This window comes from Sorex araneus, chromosome 1 (genome assembly GCF_027595985.1).
Source record: "Sorex araneus isolate mSorAra2 chromosome 1, mSorAra2.pri, whole genome shotgun sequence".
NCBI lineage: Eukaryota > Metazoa > Chordata > Mammalia > Eulipotyphla > Soricidae > Sorex > Sorex araneus.
Window position 1 is genome coordinate 194,090,090 of NC_073302.1, and position 8,305 is coordinate 194,098,394.

Here is an 8,305-nt window from a genome sequence, read left to right on the forward strand (position 1 = left end):
GTGGGTGGTGTCCTTGCCATAGAGGACGTGATTCTGGGACACGGGAGCAGTGCAGCCTTCCTGCTCACGCCTCTACATGAGGACAGACCTGCCCACAGAGGATTGACAGTTCCACCCCACAGCTCAGCACTGGGTCGTGGCTACAGGTGAGGTGAGGCACAGGTGCAGGTGAGGATGTGGGTGTGATGAGGGTGAGGGTGTGGGTGAGGGTGTAAGTGAGGGTGAGTGTGTAAGTGAGGGTGAAGGTGAGGGTGAGGGTGAGGGTAGGGGTGAGGGTGAGGGTGAGGGTGAGGGCGTGGGTGACGGAAGGGTGAGGTGAGGGAGAGGGGGAGGGGAGAGGGGGAGGGAGAGGGGGAGGGAGAGGGGGAGGGAGAGGGGGAGGGTGAGAGTGAGGTGAGGGTGAGGGTGAGGGTGAGGGGAGGGTGAGGGTGAGGGTGAGGGTGTGGGTGAGGGTGAGGATGAGGGTGAGGGTGAGGGTTAGGGTGAGTGTGAGGGTGAGTGTGAGGGTGAGGGTGAGGTGAGGGTGTGGGTGAGGGTGAGGGTGTGGGTGAGGGTAAGGGTGAGGTGAGGGTGTGGGTGGGGGTGAGGGTGTGGGTGAGGGTGAGGATGAGGGTGAGGGTGAGGGTGAGGGTGAGGGTGAGGTGAGGGTGAGGGTGAGGGTGAGGTGAGGGCAAGGGAGAGGGAGGGGGAGGGGGAGGGGGAGGAGGAGGGGGAGGGGGAGGTGAGGGTGAGGGTGAGGGGAAGGTGAGAGGAGGGTGAAGGTGAGGGTGAGGGTGAGGGTGTGGGTGAGGGTGAGGGTGTGGGTGAGGGTGAGGATGAGGGTGAGGGTGAGGGTGAGGGTTAGGGTGAGGGTGAGAGTGAGTGTGAGGGTGAGTGTGAGGGTGAGGTGAGGGTGAGGGTGAGGTGAGGGTGAGGGTGAGGGTGAGGGTGAGGTGAGGGCAAGGGAGGGGGAGGGGGAGTGTGAGGGTGAGGGTGTGGGTGAGGGGAGGGTGAGTGTGAGGTTGAGGGTGTGGGTGAGGCGAGGGTGAGGGTGAGGGTGAGGGTGTGGGTGAGGGTGAGGGTGAGGGTGAGGTGAGGGTGAGGGTGAGGGTGAGGGTGTGGGTGAGGGTGAGGGTGAGGGTGAGGTGAGGGTGAGTGTGAAGGTGAGGGTGAGGGTGAGCGTGTGGGTGAGGGTGAGGGTGTGGGTGAGGGTGAGGGTGAGGGTGAGGGTGAGGGTGTGGGTGAGGGTGTGGGTGAGGGTGAGGGTGAGGGTGAGGGTGAGGGTGTGGGTGAGGGTGAGGGTGAGGGTGTAGGTGAGAGTGAGGGTGAGTGTGAGGGTGAGGGTGAGGTGAGGGTGAGGGTGAGGGTGAGGTGAGGGTGAGGGTGAGGGTGAGGGTGTGGTGAGGGTGAGGGTGAGGGTGAGGGTGTGGGTGAGGGGAGGGTGAGTGTAAGGGTGAGGGTGTTGGTGATGGGAGGGTGAGGGAGAGGGTGAGGGTGAGGGTGTGGGTGAGGGTGAGTGTGAGGGTGAGGGTGTGGGTGAGGGGAGGGTGAGTGTGAGGTTGAGGGTGTGGGTGAGGCGAGGGTGAGGGTGAGGGTGAGGGTGTGGGTGAGGGTGAGGGTGAGGGTGAGGTGAGGGTGAGGGTGAGGGTGAGGGTGAGGGTGAGTGTGAGGTGAGTGTGAGGGTGAGGTGAGGGTGAGGGTGAGGGTGAGGGTGTGGGTGAGGGTGAGGGTGAGGGTGAGGTGAGGGTGAGTGTGAAGGTGAGGGTGAGGGTGAGCGTGTGGGTGAGGGTGAGGGTGTGGGTGAGGGTGAGGGTGAGGGTGAGGGTGAGGGTGTGGGTGAGGGTGTGGGTGAGGGTGAGGGTGAGGGTGAGGGTGAGGGTGTGAGTGAGGGTGAGGGTGAGGGTGAGGTGAGGGTGAGGGTGAGGGTGAGGGTGAGTGTGAGGTGAGTGTGAGGGTGAGGTGAGGGTGTGGGTGAGGGTGAGGGTGTGGGTGAGGGTGAGGGTGAGGGTGAGGTGAGGGTGAGGGTGAGGGTGAGGGTGAGTGTGAGGTGAGTGTGAGGGTGAGGTGAGGGTGTGGGTGAGGCGAGGGTGAGGGTGAGGGTGAGGGTGTGGGTGAGGGTGAGGGTGAGGTGAGGGTGAGGGTGAGGGTGAGGGTGAGGGTGAGTGTGAGGTGAGTGTGAGGGTGAGGTGAGGGTGAGGGTGAGGGTGAGGGTGTGGGTGAGGGTGAGGGTGAGGGTGAGGTGAGGGTGAGTGTGAAGGTGAGGGTGAGGGTGAGCGTGTGGGTGAGGGTGAGGGTGTGGGTGAGGGTGAGGGTGAGGGTGAGGGTGAGGGTGTGGGTGAGGGTGTGGGTGAGGGTGTGGGTGAGGGTGAGGGTGAGGGTGAGGGTGAGGGTGAGGGTGTGAGTGAGGGTGTGGGTGAGGGTGAGGGTGTGGGTGAGGGTGTGGGTGAGGGTGAGGGTGATGGTGTGAGTGAGGGTGTGGGTGAGGATGAGGGTATGGGTGAGGGTGAGGGTGTGGGTGAGGGTGAGGGTATGGGTGAGGGTGAGGGTGAGGGTGAGGGTGTGGGTGAGGGTGAGGCTGAGGGTGTGGGTGAGGGTGAGGGTGAGGGTGAGGGTGTGGGTGAGGGTGAGGGTGAGGGTGAGGTGAGTGTGAGGTGAGGTGAGGGTGAGGTGTGGGTGAGGGTGAGGGTGAGAGTGATGGTGTGGGTGAAGGTGAGGGTGTGGGTGAGGATGAGGGTGAGGGTGAGGATTAGGGTGAGGTGAGGGTGAGGGCGAGGGAGAGGGAGGTGAGGGTGAGTGTGAGGTGAGGGTGAGGGTGAGGGTGTGTGTGAGGGTGAGGGTGAAGGTGAGGGTGAGGGTGTGGGTGAGGGGAGGGGGAGTGTGAGGGTGAGTGTGAGGGTGAAGTGAGGGTGAGGGTGAGGGTGAGGGTGTGGGTGAGGGTGAGGGTGTGGGTGAGGTGAGGGTGAGGGTGAGGTGAGGGTGAGTGTGAATGTGAGTGTGAGGGTGAGGGTGCGGGTGAGGGTGTAGGTGAGGGTGAGGGTGAGTGTGAGGGTGAGGGTGAGGGTGAGGTGAGGGTGAGGGTGAGGGTGAGGTGAGGGTGAGGGTGAGGGTGAGGGTGTGGTGAGGGTGAGGGTGAGGGTGAGTGTGTGGGTGAGGGGAGGGTGAGTGTGAGGGTGAGGGTGTTGGTGATGGGAGGGTGAGGGAGAGGGTGAGGGTGAGGGTGTGGGTGAGGGGAGGGTGAGGGTGAGGTGAGGGTGAGTGTGAAGGTGAGTGTGAGGGTGAGGGTGTGGGTGAGGGGAGGGTGAGTGTGAGGGTTAGGGTGTGGGTGAGGCGAGGGTGAGGGTGAGGGTGATGGTGTGGGTGAGGGTGAGGGTGAGGGTGAGGTGAGGGTGAGGGTGTGGGTGAGGGTGAGGGTGAGGGTGAGGTGAGTGTGAGGGTGAGGTGAGGGTGAGGGTGAGGGTGAGGGTGTGGGTGAGGGTGAGGGTGTGGGTGAGGTGAGGGTGAGGGTGAGGTGAGGGTGAGTGTGAAGGTGAGTGTGAGGGTGAGGGTGTGGGTGAGGGTGAGAGTGTAGGTGAGGGTGAGGGTGAGGGTGAGGGTGAGGATGAGGGTGAGGGTGAGGTGAGGGTGAAGGTGAGGGTGAGGTGAGGGTGAGGGTGAGGGTGAGGGTGTGGTGAGGGTGAGGGTGAGGGTGAGGGTGTGGGTGAGGGGAGGGTGAGTGTGAGGGTAAGGGTATTGGTGAGGGGAGGGTGAGGGAGAGGGTGAGGGTTTGGGTGAGGGTGAGGGTGAGGTGAGGGTGAGGGTGAGGGTGAGGGTGAGGGTGAAGGTGAGGGTGAGGGTGAGGTTGTGGGTGAGGGTGAGGGTGTAGGTGAGGGTGAGGGTGAGTGTGAGGGTGAGGGTGAGGTGAGGGTGAGGGTGAGGGTGAGGTGAGTGTGAGGGTGAGGGTGTGGGTGAGGGTGAGGGTGTAGGTGAGGTTGAGGGTGAGTGTGAGGGTGAGGGTGAGGTGAGGGTGAGGGTGAGGGTGAGGTGAGGGTGAGGGTGAGGGTTAGGGTGTGGTGAGGGTGAGGGTGAGGGTGAGGGTGAAGTGTGGGTGAGGGTGAGGTGAGGGTGAGGGTGAGGGTGAGGGTGTGGGTGAGGGTGAGGGTATGGTTGAGGGTGAGGGTGTGGGTGAGGGTGATGTGAGGGTGAGGGTGAGGTGAGGGTGAGGTGGGTGAGGGAGAGGGTGAGGGTGAGGGTGTGGGTGAGGGTGAGGTGAGGGTGAGGTGGGTGAGGGAGAGGGTGAGGGTGAGGGTGTGGATGAGGGTGTGGATGAGCGTGAGGGTGTGGGTGAGGGTGAAGGTGAGGGTGAGGGTTAGGTGAGTGTGAAGGTGAGGGTGAAGGTGAGGGTGAGGGGGAGGGGGAGGTGAGGGGAGGGGGAGGGGGAGGGGGAGGTCGAGGGAGGGGGAGGGGGAGGTCGAGGGAGGGGGAGGGGGAGGGGGAGTGTGTCTGCATGTGCCGTGCGCATGCTCCGGGCCGACACGGAGGGAAAAGTCTCAGTGCAGTAAACCCACGGCCGTCAGGCCCGAGTCTCTCCAGACAGCTGTGTTTGGGGGTGACACTGTGTCGGGTCTTGCCGAGTCCCGTGAGCCCAGGCCTGTGTCTGGTGCCAGACCCCCTGGCCTGTGGCCTAGACTGTTCCGGGGCTCCAGGGCCGCTGCCCCTCGTGAGGAGTCACCCCAACCCCCTTCGATGTCGGAGTCTGACCCAGGTCCTGCCCGGCCCCTGCCAGGGGAGTTTCCTGCAAGTCTGGAATATTCTCCGGGGTCACAGGTCACCGTCTCATCGGTCACTGCAGGATCCTGGCAGGGGCCTCAGAGAGGGCCCTGCCTCCGCCCGGGACCCCGACCTCAGCACCAGCCCCGCGACTGTTCCCTGGGAGCGTCCCTGGAAGAGCCGCAGGTGTCAGCCTGGCAGCCGGAACTCTGCCTCAGTTTCCAGGGTTGCATCCCCAAGAGGACAGAGGCTGAGGGGGCAATGCCACGCGGAGCTGCTCCTGGGGCTCGCCCCACGTCTGCCCGCGCCCCGGGTCCCAGCCCCGCACACCGAGCCCAGGCCACGGCACGGGTGCACTCAGCCCGGGCCGGGAGGACCGCCCACACTCGGCAGGACCTCACCTGCCCCCTCGGGCGCCGTCTGGGGTGGCAGTGCCCAGTGACCCTCCTCCCCGGAGGGTCCCAGCTGCTGCCAGCACCGGTGGGTTCCACGGGTGGGGAGGGTGGCCCCGAGCCCGGCAGGGTCAGCAGAGCCTCAGTGAAGCCCAGCCCCAGCCAGCGGCCAGCGTGCGTGCCGGGAAGGTGCCTCGGGAAGGGCCGCCCGTGGCCTCTGTCCATCTGTCCGTCCTGCCCACCCTGCTCCGCCTCTCGTCAGCACGGTTGCTCCCTGGTGCCCCTCCGGATCCCTGTGTGCACACAGCGGGCAGGCAAGCACCCCCGTCCGGCCACCCACCTGCCCATTCGCCCACCGTCTGCCCATCCACCCACCTGCCCATTTGCCCACCGTCTGTCCACCCACACACCTGCCCTGAGGGTCCGAGGAAGACCGTGTGGCGCTCCGGCCAGACCCCCACTCAGCGCCTCAGCAGGGGCCCTGTTTGGGGTCGGGGGGTGGTGACTGAGCACCGTGGCCTCACCAGTGGACAGCAGGCCAGTGGCCAGTGTCTGAGGTGGCCGGAGACGCGTGGCAGGGCCCGAGCCAGCATCTCGGCGCAGGCCTGTGGCGTGCGGGGACCACACAGAGGTCTGTGTGGCAGTCCAGGGTCTCCCCTTCCTGGCACAGAGCCGGACCCACTAGGGGAGGGGGCGGGCCCCCTGGGAGGGGGCTGTCCACGACTGAGGGGCCCCAGCAAGGCACAGCAACGCCGCAGTCCCGGCCTCCCAGCCACTCTGAAGGCTTCCAGAAGGTTCTCCCCCCGCCTCAGGGAGCACGAGGCTGTCGTTCTCCTGCTCACCTGCGGGGGGCGCCTTCTCCAGCCCGGGGCCAGCACGGCAGGTGCAGGAGGTGCCGGGAGGGACGCGCGGGCTCAGCTGAGGTTTCGGGGGCAGGGAGTGCCCGGGAGCCCACGAGGCGTCCCCTGGGGCTGCCCCCAGGCCCTGGCTGGCTGAGGCAGGGACGGGAGGGCCCGGGCCCGCCTGCTGCGCGCGGGAAATCGTTCTCTCCGCCCGGCGAGACGAGCACCTCCGCGGGAGATCAAAGTATCGAAGGCCGACAGAACGTTTCCTTTTAAAGATGATTGATTGCCGGGAATTTAAAGCAGTTCAAGGAGAAGCAATGAGCCCATTGATTAGGTGACGTGGCTTCTATCCCAGGGCCTCGGTCAATACCCCAGTGAGCCGGCACCCGCCCGCCCGCCACCTCTGGGCCCTGCGTCTCCCTCCGCCCCGGGGACGGGGGACCGAGTCGCTTGTCGTTTTATCTGCCTGACAGGAAGCAGGTGGCACCCCGAGGCCCTGGGGGACCCGCGGCACGAGTTGGTGGGGACTCCTCGTGGCACTGCGAGGGCCAGTGTTTGCCGGGATCGGCCCCCTCGGAGGGCGGGCCGGGCCGGGAGCACCAGCAGCAGCAGGGAAACTCGGGGGAGACTAAGCCAAGAGGAAAAGCCGGGCCCAGAGCGAGCCAGGAAGGAGGCAGGGGCAAGACCCGGGCGGGGGGGGGATCACGCTTTTGGTTAATTAAACGAACAAAGGAAAACGGGCCGCGGCTGGAGCCCTGTAACTCCCTCGCGAGTAAGGCAATAGGCCATTCCCGCACGAGCTGCTCTCACGCGATCCCGGCAGGTAACGGGGCTGGGGGAGCCCCCCAGCCGCGGCCCCCGCCCCCCTTCTTATTAGGCGGCTGCGGGGAGCAGCGGGCTGTGTCCTCGCCGCAACTCTCGCTTTGTATTATTTTACATTTTGATTGAAATGATGTCACCGCCAGATAAAAGCCGGGCCACGCTGTAATTGAATCGGGCCGAGCTGTTTATTCTCGCACTCCGCGGCGGGCGGGATTGTAGGAACAGCGCCGGCACAAAAGGGCCCCCGTGTCCAACACGCGCCCAGCACACCCACTCGCCAGCACGGGACCGAGCCGGGCAGGGCCCAGGTCCAGGGGAACCGGGAAAGGCCAGAGCTGCCGAACTTCCACACGTGACCGGAAGGTCCCCTCACGGCCCTGCAGGTGCCGGGGGCACCACACCTCAGTGACCACTAACTGCAGGGGAGGGGGCTCGCAGTCCGGCCAGGGTCCCGGCCAGGGAAGCTGACGGCTGAGCCCTCCGCTGAGGGGCGCTTGGCTGCGGGGCTTCCCGGTGACCCCACGCCGGGCCAGAGAGGGTGCAGAGTGGGCTGGACGCGGGAGCCAGAGGCACGACCGAGACAGAGCCGCGGGCGGTGGGGCCGGCAAGGCGCTCTCAGGAAGAGGAGCACCCTGCACTCTGCTCTGCGCCCGTCCCCCAGGCCCGGGCCCACTGCTGCCCCACGGCCGGCCCTGGCAGGCAGGGCCCAGAGTCCCTGCCGGAGACAAACACCACGCACCAGAAGTGACCCCAGCCACCAAGGCCAAGTCAGGAGCAGCCCCTGGGAACTGCCAGGAAGAAGACAGAAAAGAGGGGGGAGGGAAGAAGGGGAGGAGGGGAGGAGGAAGAGAGGGAGGAAAGAATGGAAGGAGGGACAGAAGGAGGGAGGGAGGTAGGAAGGGAGGGAGGGAGGGAGGAGGAAGGGAGGGAAAGGGGGAGGAGGAAGGGAGGGAGGGGGAGAGTGGAGGAAGGATGAGGAGAGAAATGGGAGGGAGGGGAGGAGGGACAAGGGGAGGAGGGCGGGCAAGAGGGAGGGGAGGAGGGACAAGGGGAGGAGGGCGGGCAGAGGGAGGGGGCAGAGTTCTGGCGCTTGCTCCTGCTTTCCTGCAAACCCAGCATGACGCTGAGGCACGCAGGTAGCGTCCACCGAGCCCTGAGCCCCATGTGAGATGCTCATCCCCCACACTGGGCGGCCCCGGGTTGGGCAGCTTCTCCCCATCACTGAGGGGGGGGCAGTGCTGACTCTCCTTCCCGGCTCCCAGATCCTGCACAGCCGGGCCCTCTGCAGGCCCCCCACTCCCGTTTGCCGTGGGAGCCGTCTCCATCCCCGTCCTTCCTGGACCCAGCGTCCACAGCTGGGCCTCCCGCTCACAGGCCCGAGGCAGCGGGTGTGGGCACCCGACAGGGCCTGGGGAGTTGGGCCTGCACACCTGGGGGAGTCAGCACCTCCTGCAGGACAGATGGAATGTAGGCTGCCGGACGGAGGCCCTGGGGCCCGGCACACGTGTACCTGTGTGCACT